This window comes from Rhinatrema bivittatum, chromosome 2 (assembly GCF_901001135.1).
Source record: "Rhinatrema bivittatum chromosome 2, aRhiBiv1.1, whole genome shotgun sequence".
Classification (NCBI taxonomy): Eukaryota; Metazoa; Chordata; class Amphibia; order Gymnophiona; family Rhinatrematidae; genus Rhinatrema; species Rhinatrema bivittatum.
In genome coordinates, this window is record NC_042616.1 from 371,515,196 (window position 1) to 371,529,552 (window position 14,357).

The following is a 14,357-nucleotide window of genomic DNA, read 5'->3' on the forward strand; positions in this document are numbered from 1 at the left end:
AAAAAAAAAAAAACTAAACGGGGAAAACCGAAACCGGGCCAAAAAACGACGCGGGAAAACAAAGCTAAAAAAAACCCCACCCCACGCATTTAAATTAATTTTAATACATTACATACACCCCCCCCCCCCCATCCCGATCCCTCCCCAAGACTTACCAACATCCCTGGTGGTCCAGCGGGGTCCCGGGTGCCATTTGTCCCTCCGTGCCGTGCCCAGTGTGCTAGTGCTAGCCACACTCAAAATGGTGCCGAATAGCCTCTGAACTACTATGTCACAGGGGCTACCGGCGCCATTGGTCAGCCCCTGTCACATGGTAGGAGAACCGACCAATGGCACCGAAAGCCCCTGTGACATAGTATGGGCAAAGGCTATCGGCGCCATTTTGATTATTGGCAGCCGACGACGACATCGCTCCAGGACCCCCGCTGGACCCCCAGGGATTATTGGAAAGCCTTGGGGGGGGTCAGGAGGCCCCCCCAAGCTGGCCAAAAAGGGAGACATGGAATGTGTTGTGGATGCCCATGGCACGAGGTAGCTGAAGTTGATAAGACACTGCTCCCATTCTTCGAAGAACTGGAAACGGGCCGATATACTTGGGTGCCAGGCAATGAGAAGGGAGTCTCAACCTTATGTGTCGGGTGCTTAACCACACCTTCTGACCAGGACAGAAGAGTGGAGCAGGATGTCCATGGGCATCAGAAGTGCACTTGGAGTGCTCAGCGGCCTGGGTAAGGCGTTCTTTGACTTGATTCCACAACTGGCGAATGGTGTGGGCCATGAATTGCGCAGCTGGAGAAGGAACAGTCAGAGTAACTGGAAGTGGCAACCGAGGTTGTTGCCCGAATACCACGGAGAATGGAGATACATCGGTGGCAGCAGCGACGTGGGTATTATGCGACAACTCAGCCTAGGATAACAGATCGGACCAGTTGTCCTGCTGGTCATTCACATAGGAACGAAGGAATGTTTTCAAGGTCCGGTTGGTCCTTTCATCTTCACCATTGGCCTGTGTGTGATAGGCCGACGTGAAATTCAAGGCAATGTTGAAATTTTGCATAGAGAGTGCCAGTACCTGGCGGCAAACTGTGGTCCTTGGTCGGATATGATTTCCTTTGGGAGTCTATGGAGATGGAAAATATGTGGTCCAAGAAAACAAACCGGTAGCCGATCCAAGATGGCTGATTCAACTCCTTGTGTTTGATGGAAAATATGTTTTAGGAACAACTTGGCTAATTCTGAGGCCGATGGGAGGCTAATTCTGAGACCCATTTGGCTAATTCTGTGAACCATTTTCGAAAAACAGTCGATGATGACCCAGATTATGGTATTGTTCTGGGACGGAGGCAAGTCTCTGATGAAGTCCGTTGAGATGCTGGACCATGGCTCGGTAGGTGCTGGAAGCAGTTTGAGTAGGCCCCAAGGCCGTCTGGTAGGTGGCTTCTGTTAGGCGCAGATGGGACATGAATCCACATAGTTACGAGAGTCTTGCACCATGTTGGGCCACCAGTAATATCTCCGCAACATCTCTAGGGTCCTGGTATGACCCGGGTGTCCTGCCAACTTGGAATCATTAGCCCATTTCAGAACTTGTTTACGTAATCTACGTGAAACGACAGTTTTCCCAAGTGGAACTGTAGTGGTCATGGCAAGGGATATGCAGGTAGGATCTATGATGTGTCTGGGAACATCAGGAACATCCTCTGGTTCAAAGGATCTTGATAGTGCATCAGCACAGAGGTTCTTGGAAGCTGAGCGATAATGTAAGAACATAAGAACATAAGAAAATGCCATACTGGGTCAGACCAAGGGTCCATCAAGCCCAGCATCCTGTTTCCAACAGTGGCCAATCCAGGCCATAAGAACCTGGCAAGTACCCAAAAACTAAGTCTATTCCATGTTACCATTGCTAATGGCAGTGGCTATTCTCTAAGTGAACTTAATAGCAGGTAATGGACTTCTCCTCCAAGAACTTATCCAATCCTTTTTTAAACACAGCTATACTAACTGCACTAACCACATCCTCTGGTAACAAATTCCAGAGTTTAATTGTGTGTTGAGTAAAAAAGAACTTTCTCCGATTAGTTTTAAATGTGCCACATGCTAACTTTATGGAGTGCCCCCTAGTCTTTCTATTATCTGAAAGAGTAAATAACCGATTCACATCTACCCGTTCTAGACCTCTCATGATTTTAAACACCTCTATCATATCCCCCTCAGCTATCTCTTCTCAAAGCTGAAAAGTCCTAAGCTCTTTAGTCTTTCCTCATAGGGGAGCTGTTCCATTCCCCTTATCATTTTGGTCGCCCTTCTCTGTACCTTCTCCATCACAATTATATCTTTTTTGAGATGTGGCGACCAGAATTGTACACAGTATTCAAGGTGTGATCTCACCATGGAGCGATACAGAGGCATTATGACATTTTCCGTTTTATTCACCATTCCCTTTCTAATAATTCCCAACATTCTGTTTGCTTTTTTGACTGCCGCAGCACACTAAACCGACGATTTCAATGTGTTATCCACTATGACACGTAGATCTCTTTCTTGGGTTGTAGCAGCTAATATGGAACCCAACATTGTGTAATTATAGCATGGGTTATTTTTCCCTATATGCATCACCTTGCACTTATCCACATTAAATTTCATCTGCCATTTGGATGCCCAATTTTCCAGTCTCACAAGGTCTTCCTGCAATTTATCACAATCTGCTTGTGATTTAACTACTCTGAACAATTTTGTGTCATCTGCAAATTTGATTATCTCACTCATCGTATTTCTTTCCAGATCATTTATAAACCACACTTATCTAGAACACTGCAAATCTGAATACACACAAATTCCATGGTCAGACCATTTCCTTATTCATTCCGACATAAAATTTCTTAAACCCCAAATCAAACAAAATCATAAACCCTTAGAATTCAAATACAGACCACCTTTTAATATTGAAAAACTAAATGATAAACTAGAAGATAAACTAACAGACATCGATTTCAACAACAGCAGTTCTGCCACAGAATCATGGCTAGAAACAACCAAAAAAATAGCTGACGAAATAAACCCCATCAAATCAATACAGAAAAAAAATGAAGCCAGACAAATGGCATAATGCAAAAGTAAAAGATACAAAAAAGACTCTCAGAGCATTGGAAAGAAAATGGAGAAAACACAAAACACCCGAGAACCTAACTAAATACAGAAAGCATCTAGCTTTCTAAAACAGCTAATACTCAATGTTAAGAGAGAATATTTCAGCAATAAAATAGAAAAATTTGCAAATAATCCAAGAACACTATTCTCAATAGTTTCAAACCTAACCAGTGACAAACAGGAATCAACACAAAACCTACCAGAAACAAAATGTAACAAAATTGCCAAATTTTTCAGTGACAAAATTACTAAACTGAGAGACAAACTTCCAAACACTGCCAACCAAGAAATTAAAATGCAAAAAAGGGATGTCAACTCATGGACATCTTTCACTGAGATATCTGAAATGGAAGTGGAACACATGCTAAAAAAGGTTAACCCCGCCCCACACAAAATTGACACAATACCTACAATTGAACTGAAGAAGTCAGCTAACATAGTCGCCCATACACTGACTAAAATCATAAACCTATCCCTAGAAGAAGGAATAATGCCAGATACACTGAAAAAAACCAGTGATCCCCTTATCCTAAACAACTACAGACCAGTATCAAATCTTCCTTTAATAGCTAAACTAATAGAGAAAACAGTACAGAATAGGGATGTGAATCGTTTTCCATATCGTCTTAACGATAGAAATCGTGTGGCAGGGCAAGAAAATCGTCTTAGGCACGATTTTTTAGTTAAAAAATCGTTAAAAATCGTTTTTTCCGATTAGTGCGCACTAACTCGAGTTAGTGCGCACTAACGGGAGTTAGTGCGCACTAACTGGGAGTTAGTGCGCACTAACTGAAAATGATACAATTTGACACTTTTCAGGTCAGTTAAGGTCAGTTTAGGAATGAATATGTATTCCTATTGGCTGCCCTCTTATTTATTCATGTTACCAAGTTTCCTACTGACAGTATATGGGGGATGGGAAATGGAAACAGTTGGTAGCTTGACAAAACAAGTAATGTGATCAGTCAATGTGACTAGAACTTGTGCCCTAACCCTGATACCAGGGGTATTGTGATCTTCCTGCACACAGTGCCCTATCCCTATTAATACCAGGAGTGTTGTGATCTTCCTGCACACAGTGCCCTATCCCTAATACCAGGGGTGTTGTGATCTTCCTGCACACAGTGCCCTATTCCTGATACTGGGGGTGTTGTGATCTTCCTGCACACAGTGCCCTATTCCTGATACCGGGGGTGTTGTGATCTTCTTGCACACATCCCGGTATCAGGGATAGGGCACTGCATGCAGGAAGATCACAACACTCCTGGTATTAATAGGGATAGGGCACTGCATGCAGGAAGATCACAACACTCCTGGTATTAATAGGGATAGGGCACTGCATGCAGGAAGATCACAACACCCCTGGTATCAGGGATAGGGCACTGTGTGCAGGAAGATCACAATACCCCGGAGGAGTGAGGGTCAGGCAGCTCCCCCCTGTCTGTGAAGCCAGCCTCTCACTAGTAATGCAGGGAGGGAGCTGTCTCAGACTTCACCATCCTCCCCCCCCCCCCCTCACCCACACACCATTCACTAGCTGGGACATGGGGGAAGTCAGGAGTGAGGGTCAGGCAGCTCCCCCCTGTCTGTGAAGCCAGCCTCTCACTAGTAATGCAGGGAGGGAGCTGTCTCAGACTTCACCAGCCTCCCCCCCCCCCCTCACCCACACACCTTTCACTAGCTGGGACATGGGGGAAGTCAGGAGTGAGGGTCAGGCAGCTCCCCCCTGTCTGTGAAGCCAGCCTCTCACTAGTAATGCAGGGAGGGAGCTGTCTCAGACTTCACCATCCTCCCCCCCCCCCCCCTCACCCACACACCATTCACTAGCTGGGACATGGGGGAAGTCAGGAGTGAGGGTCAGGCAGCTCCCCCCTGTCTGTGAAGCCAGCCTCTCACTAGTAATGCAGGGAGGGAGCTGTCTCAGACTTCACCATCCTCCCCCCCCCCCCCTCACCCACACACCATTCACTAGCTGGGACATGGGGGAAGTCAGGAGTGAGGGTCAGGCAGCTCCCCCCTGTCTGTGAAGCCAGCCTCTCACTAGTAATGCAGGGAGGGAGCTGTCTCAGACTTCACCATCCTCCCCCCCCCCCTCACCCACACACCATTCACTAGCTGGGACATGGGGGAAGTCAGGAGTGAGGGTCAGGCAGCTCCCCCCTGTCTGTGAAGCCAGCCTCTCACTAGTAATGCAGGGAGGGAGCTGTCTCAGACTTCACCATCCTCCCCCCCCCCCTCACCCACACACCATTCACTAGCTGGGACATGGGGGAAGTCAGGAGTGAGGGTCAGGCAGCTCCCCCCTGTCTGTGAAGCTAGCCTCTCACTAGTAATGCAGGGAGGGAGCTGTCTCAGACTTCACCATCCTCCCCCCCCCCCCTCACCCACACACCATTCACTAGCTGGGACATGGGGGAAGTCAGGAGTGAGGGTCAAGCAGCTCCCCCCTGTCTGTGAAGCCAGCCTCTCACTAGTAATGCAGGGAGGGAGCTGTCTCAGACTTCACCATCCTCCCCCCCCCCCCCCCTCACCCACACACCATTCACTAGCTGGGACATGGGGGAAGTCAGGAGTGAGGGTCAGGCAGCTCCCCCCTGTCTGTGAAGCCAGCCTCTCACTAGTAATGCAGGGAGGGAGCTGTCTCAGACTTCACCATCCTCCCCCCCCCCTCACCCACACACCATTCACTAGCTGGGACATGGGGGAAGTCAGGAGTGAGGGTCAGGCAGCTCCCCCCTGTCTGTGAAGCCAGCCTCTCACTAGTAATGCAGGGAGGGAGCTGTCTCAGACTGGTATCAGGGTTAGGGCACTGTGTGCAGGAAGATCACAACACTCCTGGTATTAATAGGGATAGGGCACTGTAAGAGATGACTGTAGTAGATTGAATAAAGATCTGATGTTTCTGCTCTCCTCACACCAAACAAAAACAACAAACAAGCATAGAAGCCCTTCTTACAAAGCTGAGCTAGTGAGTTAAGTAGGAGGAAAAGTAAACATACTTGTGCCAGTGTGGCTACTTAAAAAATACACTTACCAACAATCAATTACATATATTTGAACTGTGTACAGTTCCAGCCAGGACCACCTTTCTAAAATGCACAGTGATTGGCAAATTCAACATGCACTAGCATTTCAGGTGCCTGCTAACAAAAATAATAAACAAACAAGTTCTAGTCACGTGAGTGCTGATCATTACATTACTTTTTTTGTCAAGCTTCCAACTGTTTCCATTTCACATCCCCCCAACCATTACCTCAGTATTAGCCTTGGTAACATCAATAGATAAGAGCACAGCCAGCCAATAGGAATACATACATACATATTCATTCCTAAGTGACCTTTACTGACCTGGGAAGTGTGAACACTTTGTTTCATTTTCTGTTGGTGTTCGTTAGTTTCCAGTTCCATTTCCCATCCCCCCAACCATCACCTCAGTGGTAACCTTGGTAACATCAATAGATAAGAGGGCAGCCAGCCAATAGGAACACATATTCATTCCTAACTGACCTTCAGTGACCTGGAAAGTGTTTATTTGTATCATTTTCAGTTAGTGCGCACTAACTCGAGTTAGTGCGCACTAACGGGGAGTTAGTGTGCACTAACTCGAGTTAGTGCGCACTAACACGATTTAACGATTTTTAACGATAAATCGTTAGAATTTCTATTGTATCGTGTTCTATAACGATTTAAGATGATATAAACATTATCGGACGATAATTTTAATCGTTGAAAAACGATTCACATCCCTAGTACAGAAACAGTTAGCTGAGCACCTGGACAACAACAACATACTGTACCCATCTCAACACGGATTTCGTAAACACTACAGCACTGAGACTCTGCTCCTCTTTCTAACAGATAACATTCTAAGAGGCTTTGATAGTGGTAAACACTACATTCTACTAATGCTTGACCTATCGGCAGCCTTTGACACAGTAAATCATAAAATACTACTAAATAGACTGGAGGAAATCGGATTACACGGTCTAACATTAAAATGGTTCAGTTCAATTCTAGAAAACAGGTTTTTCCAAGTTCAGATCAACAACACATTATCAAAAAAAATTAATCTCAAAACAGGAGTTCCACAGGGATCAGCCCTCTCTGCGACCCTTTTTAACATATACATGCTGCCATTATGCCACTTACTTGCAGGACTAGGAATTATACACTACATTTACGCCGACAACATCCAACTAATTCTACCCATAGAGGACACTTTAGAGAAAACATTAAACTTAGCCATCATGTACCTAAGCATTATAAAACAACTACTGACACAAATGGAACTTGTAATTAATATTGATAAAACAGAATTTCTACACTTAGAACAAAAAAATTCTGAAATCAGTCAAACCTCAATAATACTCAAAGACAACCATAAAATTGAACTAACTGGAAAAGTACGTAACCTGGGAATAATTATAGATCCTGAAATCAATCTGAAACAACACATATCACTAAAAGTAAAGGAAGGTTATGCAAAGCTCATGGTACTCAGAAAATGACTTCCGAACAATTCTACAGGCACTAATTTTCTCCAGCACGGACTACTGCAATGCCCTTATGCTAGGACTACCTAATACAACATTAAGACCACTGCAAATACTTCAGAACACAGCAGCTAGAATACTAACCGGAAAAAGAAGGAGGGACCATATAACTGAAACCCTAGCAGAGTTACATTGGCTACCAATTGAACACAGAATTAAATACAAAACCCTATGTATCATTCACAAACTAATTTATGATGAGAAATCAGATTGGCTGAACACAGCATTACGGGTACACACTCCACACAGGAACCTCCGATCAGCAAATAAAGCACTCCTAAGCATTCCATCAGTTAAAACAGCAAGACTGACACAAGTGAGAGAAAGAGCCCTATCACTAGCAGGACCCATAATCTGGAACTCAATGCCTCCAGAGATCAGACTACAAAGTGATCTCAAGGCATTCAAGAAAAGTTTAAAAACATGGCTTTTTAAACAAGCATTTTACAAAGAGACGAGAGAATAGAGAGAAATTATTCAGGAAAAGACAGAAAGGCACCAATACACAGTACTTAGAACTTTATAGTAGATTAGTCTATGAACTCTACATTACAATAAGCATAACTATAATACTATGTGTGATAAAACTACCCGTGTAAGTACCTTGGTACAATTGGTCATGAACTACTTCGCTAAATAACTATGTATAATGATATATTGTAACCGAATCTTTGACGGCACCTGTTAGAATGTACTATAGTACACTTTCACCTACATTAAATATGTGCCTACATGTAAACCGTTGCTATGGTATTTAACTTAGCAATGGTATAGAAAATTTTTTAAATAAAATAAATAAATAAAATATTGAAAAGTAAGGGTCCCAATATAGATCCCTGAGGCACTCCACTGTTCACTCCCTTCCACTGAGAAAATTGTCCATTTAATCCTATTCTCTGTTTCCTGTCTTTTAGCCAGTTTGCAATCCACAAAAGGACATCGTCACTTATCCGTTTGACTTTTTACTTTTCCTAGAAGCCTCTCATGAGGAACTTTGTCAAACACCTTCTGAAAATCCAAGTATACTATATCTACCGGTTCACCTTTATCCACATGTTTATTAACTCCTTCAAAAAAGTGAAGCAGATTTGTGAGGCAAGACTTGCCCTGGGTAAAGCCATGCTGACTTTGTTCCATTAAACCATGTCTTTCTATATGTTCTGTGATTTTGATGTTTAGAACACTTTCCACTATTTTTCCTGGCACTGAAGTCAGGCTAACCGGTCTGTAGTTTCCCGGATCGCCCTGGAGCCCTTTTTAAATATTGGGGTTATATTTGCTATCCTCCAGTCTTCAGGTACAATGGATGATTTTAATGATAGGTTACAAATTTTTACTAATAGGTCTGAAATTTCATTTTTTAGTTCCTTCAGAACTCTAAGGTGTATACCATCCGGTCCAGGTGATTTACTACTCTTCAGTTTGTCAATCAGGCCTACCACATCTTCTAGGTTCACCGTGATTTGATTCAGTCCATCTGAATCATTACCCATGAAAACCTTCTCCATTACGGGTACCTCCCCAACATCCTCTTCAGTAAACACCGAAGCAAAGAAATCATTTAATCTTTCCGCGATGGCCTTATCTTCTCTAAGTGCCCCTTTAACCCCTCGATCATCTAACAGTCCAACTGACTCCCTCACAGGCTTTCTGCTTCAGATATATTTTAAAAAGTTTTTACTGTGAGCCAACTTCTTTTCAAATTCTCTCTTAGCCTGTCTTATCAATGTCTTACATTTAACTTGCCAACATTTATGCTTTATCCTATTTTCTTCTGTTGGATCCTTCTTCCAATTTTTGAATGAAGATCTTTTGGCTAAAATAGGTTCTTTCACCTCTCCTTTTAACCATGCCGATAATCATTTTGCCTTCTTTCCACCTTTCTTAATGTGTGGAATACATCTGGACTGTGCTTCTAGAATGGTATTTTTTAACAATGTCCACACCTCTTGGACATTTTTTACTTTTGTAGCTGCTCCTTTCAGTTTTTTTCTAACAATTTTTCTGATTTTATCAAAGTTTCCCTTTTGAAAGTTTAGCACGAGAGCCTTGGATTTGCACACTGTTCCTCTTCCAGTCATTAAATCAAATTTGATCATATTATGATCACTATTGCCAAGCAGCCCCACCACCGTTACCTCTCTCACCAAGTCCTGTGCTCCACTGAGAATTAGATCTAAAATTGCTCCCTCTCTTGTCGGTTCCTGAACCAATTGCTCCATAAAGCTATCATTTATTCCATCCAGGAACATTATCTCTCTAGTGTGTCCCGATGATACATTTACCCAGTCAATATTGGGGTAATTGAAGTCTCCCATTATTACTGCACTTCCAATTTGGTTAGCTTCCTTAATTTCTCTTAGCATTTCACTGTCCGTCTCACCATCTTGACCAGGTGGATGGTAGTATACCCCTATCACTATAGTCTTCCCCGACACACAAGGGATTTCTACCCATAAAGATTCAATTTTGTATTTAGTCTCATGCAGGATGTTTATCCTGTTGGACTCTATGCCATCCCGGACATAAAGCGCCACACCTCCTCCCGACTGCTCCTCTCTGTCATTGCGATATAATTTGTACCCCGGTATAGCACTGTCCCATTGGTTATCCTCTTTCCACGATGTCTCTGAGATGCCAATTAAGTCTATGTCATCATTCACTGCTATACATTCTAATTCTCCCATCTTACTACTTAGACTTCTGTCATTAGCATACAACCATTTCAAAGTTTGCTTTTTGTTTGTATTTTCATTCAGGTTTTTAATTGATAGGGATAAGTTAGAATTTTTTAGCTCAGGTGAGTTTTTAGTTACAGGCACTTGGACTATTTTTCTAATTATTGGAACCTCACTGTCGGGATGCCCTAATTCTAATGCATCATTAGTATCCTTTGAAGATACCTCTCTCCGAACCATGCGCTGCTGAGCGACTGTCGGCTTTCCCCTTTGTTCTAGTTTAAAAGCTGCTCTATCTCCTTTTTAAAGGTTAGCGCCAGCTGTCTGGTTCCACCCTGGTTAAGGTGGAGCCCATCCCTTCGGAAGAGACTCCCCCTTTCCCAAAAGGTTCCCCAGTTCCTAACAAAACTGAATCCCTCTTCCTTGCACCATCGTCTCATCCACACATTGAGACTCCTGAGCTCTGCAAGCCTCTGGTGACCTGCGCGTGGAACAGGGAGCATTTCAGAGAATGCTACCCTGGAGGTTCTGGATTTAAGCTTTCTACCTAAGAGCCTAAATTTGGCTTCCAGAACCTCCCTCCCACATTTTCCTTTGTCATTGGTGCCCACATGTACCACGACAGCCGGCTTCTCCCCAGCACTGTCTAAAATCCTATCTAGGTGACGCGTGAGGTCCGGCACCTTCGCACCAGGTAGGCATGTTACCAGGTGATTCTCACACCCACCAGCCACCCAGCTATCTACATTCCTAATAATCGAATCACCAACTATGACGGCAGACCTAACCCTTCCCTCCTGGGCATTAGGCCTTGGGGAGATATCCTCAGTGCGAAAGGACAATGCATCACCTGGAGAGCAGGTCCTTGCTACAGGATCCTTTCCTGCTGCACCTGGTTGATGCTCTCCCATCATGAGACCTTCTTCCTCCAAGGCAGCACCAGGGCTGCCAGTCTGAAGTTGAGACTTGACTACTATTTCCATGAAGGTCTCATCTATATACCTCTCTGTCTGCCTCAGCTCCTCCAGGTCTGCCACTCTAGCCTCCAGAGATCGGACTCGTTCTCTGAGAGCCAGGAGCTCTTTGCATCGCATACACATGTACAACTTCTCACCGGTGGGTAAAAAATCATACATGTGACACTCGATGCAAAAGACTGGGAAGCCCCCCTGTTGCTGCTGGACTGCTGCCTTCATCTCAATTTTGATCAGTTCCTAGTTAAGTTTTAGGTTGTTATGGGAGTAGGGATGTGTCTAACGTCCTTTAAATGTATTAATGAATTCACTATGTGTCTGGTAGTGGCCTACCGGGGTCTGATCGAATTCTCAAAAAAGATTTTGTTGATGGTTTTTTTGTGAAAGTGGCACCTGCCTATAAATTAAGGGATGAGCTAGGGGTTGGAGGGTTGGGAAATACAAACAGTCTAACTTCAGTTAGTCAGCCAGAGTGACTCACTGCTCTCTTGATTAACAAATGTTGGTCCCTATTCAAACCCAATCATACTACCTCAACACCTTTCCAAGGTGAGTAACTGAGCTGAACTATTCAACTTTTTTACTTAGGTATACACTGTTCCTAGCAGTAGTACGAAATTGAACTGTTCAAAGAAGAGCGCCCATCGGACTTGTCTAGGATTCAAGATTTGAGCTTCTTTAAGGTGCTCAAGATTCTTATGGTCAGTGAAAATGGTAAATTTATGTTGCGCCCCTTCCAACCTTGGTTGCCACTCTTGAACTTGACAGCTAAAAGTTCTTGGTCACCAACGGTGTAGCGCTGCTCTGTAGGAGAGAACTTGTGTAAGTAGAATGAACAAGGTATCAATTTACCCTTTGGAGAAAACTCACTTAAGACAACTCCTGCTCTGATTGCAGAGGCGTCAACTTTGACGACGAATGGACGTCTTGGGTCTGGGTGCTGAAGACAGGGACTAGAACAGAATGCTTCTTTTAGCATCTGAAAGGCGGCTTGTGCTTTGGGAGTCCACACACGAGTGTTAGTCCCTTTCTTGGTCATGGTGGTGAGCGGAGCAGCTAGGGTAGAATAATTGGCAATAGGGATGTGAATCGTTTTTTGACGATTTAAAATATCATCTGATATATTTTAAATCGTCAAAAATCATTAGAGGCGATATTTAATAGGAATTTCCCCTATTTATCGTCAAAAATCGTAAATCGGGGGAAGGGGGAGGGGAGGGGGAGGGCGGGAAAACCGGCACACTAAAACATCCCTAAAACCCACCCCGACCCTTTAAAATAAATCCCCCACCATCCTGAACCCCCCCAAAATGTCTTAAATTACCTGGGGTCCAGTGTGGGGGTCCCGTTGTGATCTTCCACTCTCGGGCGTCGGGCGCGTTGATAGAAAATGGCGCCGGCGCCATTTTGGTTTCTGTTCCCCGACGTCACGAGCATAGGAGATCGCTCCTGGACCCCCGCTGGACCCCCAGGGACTTTTGGCCAACTTGGGGGGGCCTCCTGACCCCCACAAGACTTGCCAAAATTCCAGCGGGGGTCCGGGAACGACCTCCTGCACTTGAATCGTGTTGCCGTACGGCTGGCACCATTTTGCTGTACGCCCGACGCCCGAGAGTGGAAGATCACAACGGGACCCCCCCACTGGACCCAGGTAAGTTAAGACATTTTGGGGGGGTTCGGGAGGGTGGGGGATTTATTTTAAAGGGTCGGTGTGGGTTTTAGGGATGTTTTAGTGTGCCGGTTTTCCCGCCCTCCCCCGATTTACGATTTACACGATATTTAAAAACACAAAACCGCGACGATTCGATTCCCTCCCCCCCCAGCTGAAATCGATCGTTAAGATGATCAATCACACGATACACATCTCTAATTGTCAATGAAGCTCCTGTAATAATTAGTAAAGCCAAGGAAATGTTGTAAGGCCTGTAGGCCGACTGGCTGGAGCCAGTCTCGGATCCCCTGGACTTTATCTGGATCCATGGAGAACCTTCGATCGGATATGATGTACCCTAGGAAGGGTAAGCAATTTTGCTCGAAGAGGCACTTTTCTAACTTGGCATAAAGATTATTTTCTCTTAGGCATTGGAGGACGATCCAAATATGATCTCGATGGGATTCAAGATCTTTGGAAAAGATCAGGATGTCGTCAAGAAATACAACTACGAATGAGTACAGGAGGACTCGGAGGATTTCATTCATAAGGCGTTAAAAGACCACTCGGGCATTACATAGCCCAAAGGGCATCACTATATATTCATAGTGACCATCCCTCATGTTGAATGTGGTTTTCCAGATATCTTCTGGCTGGATGCGTACCAGATTGTACGCACCCCCCAAATCCAACTTGGTGAAGATCCGTGCCCCTTGAAGGCAGTCAAACAGCTCACTGATAAGGGGAAGAGGGTACCAGTCTTTTCGGGTTATGGCGTTGAGCGCTCTGTAGTCAAAACAAGGGCATAAACCGCCGTTTTTTTCTTGATGAAGAAAAAGCCCACACCAGCGGGAGAATTGGAGGGTCGAATGAACCCTTTTTCTAAGTTCTCTTTGATATACTCAGACATGGCTAGGGTTTCTTGATGAGACAATGGATAAGTTCTGCCCTTGGGAGGTGTCGTGCCCGGTAGAATTTCTATAGAGCAATTCAACTTGCGTAGCGGAGGCAAAGTGTCCACCTTCTGCTTCGAGAAGACGTTTTCGAACTCAGCATACTGGGTAGGCAAACCAGATAGGGTGGTAGACTTCAAGACAGCTGGAGATACTTGACATAGACATGTCTTCTGGCATTTGGAACCCCACTGCACCAATTGCAGGAAATGCCAATCAAACTGGGGTTCGTGGACCTGGAGCCAGGGCAGCCCCAGGATGACTGGATGTGTGGAACATTTTAACACATAGAAGGACATCTCTTCCTCATGGAGAGTGCCCACAGTAAGACAGACAGCCACTGTTCTATGGGTGATGAGCCCTGGAAGATGTTCTCCTTGAATGGAGGCAATGCGGAG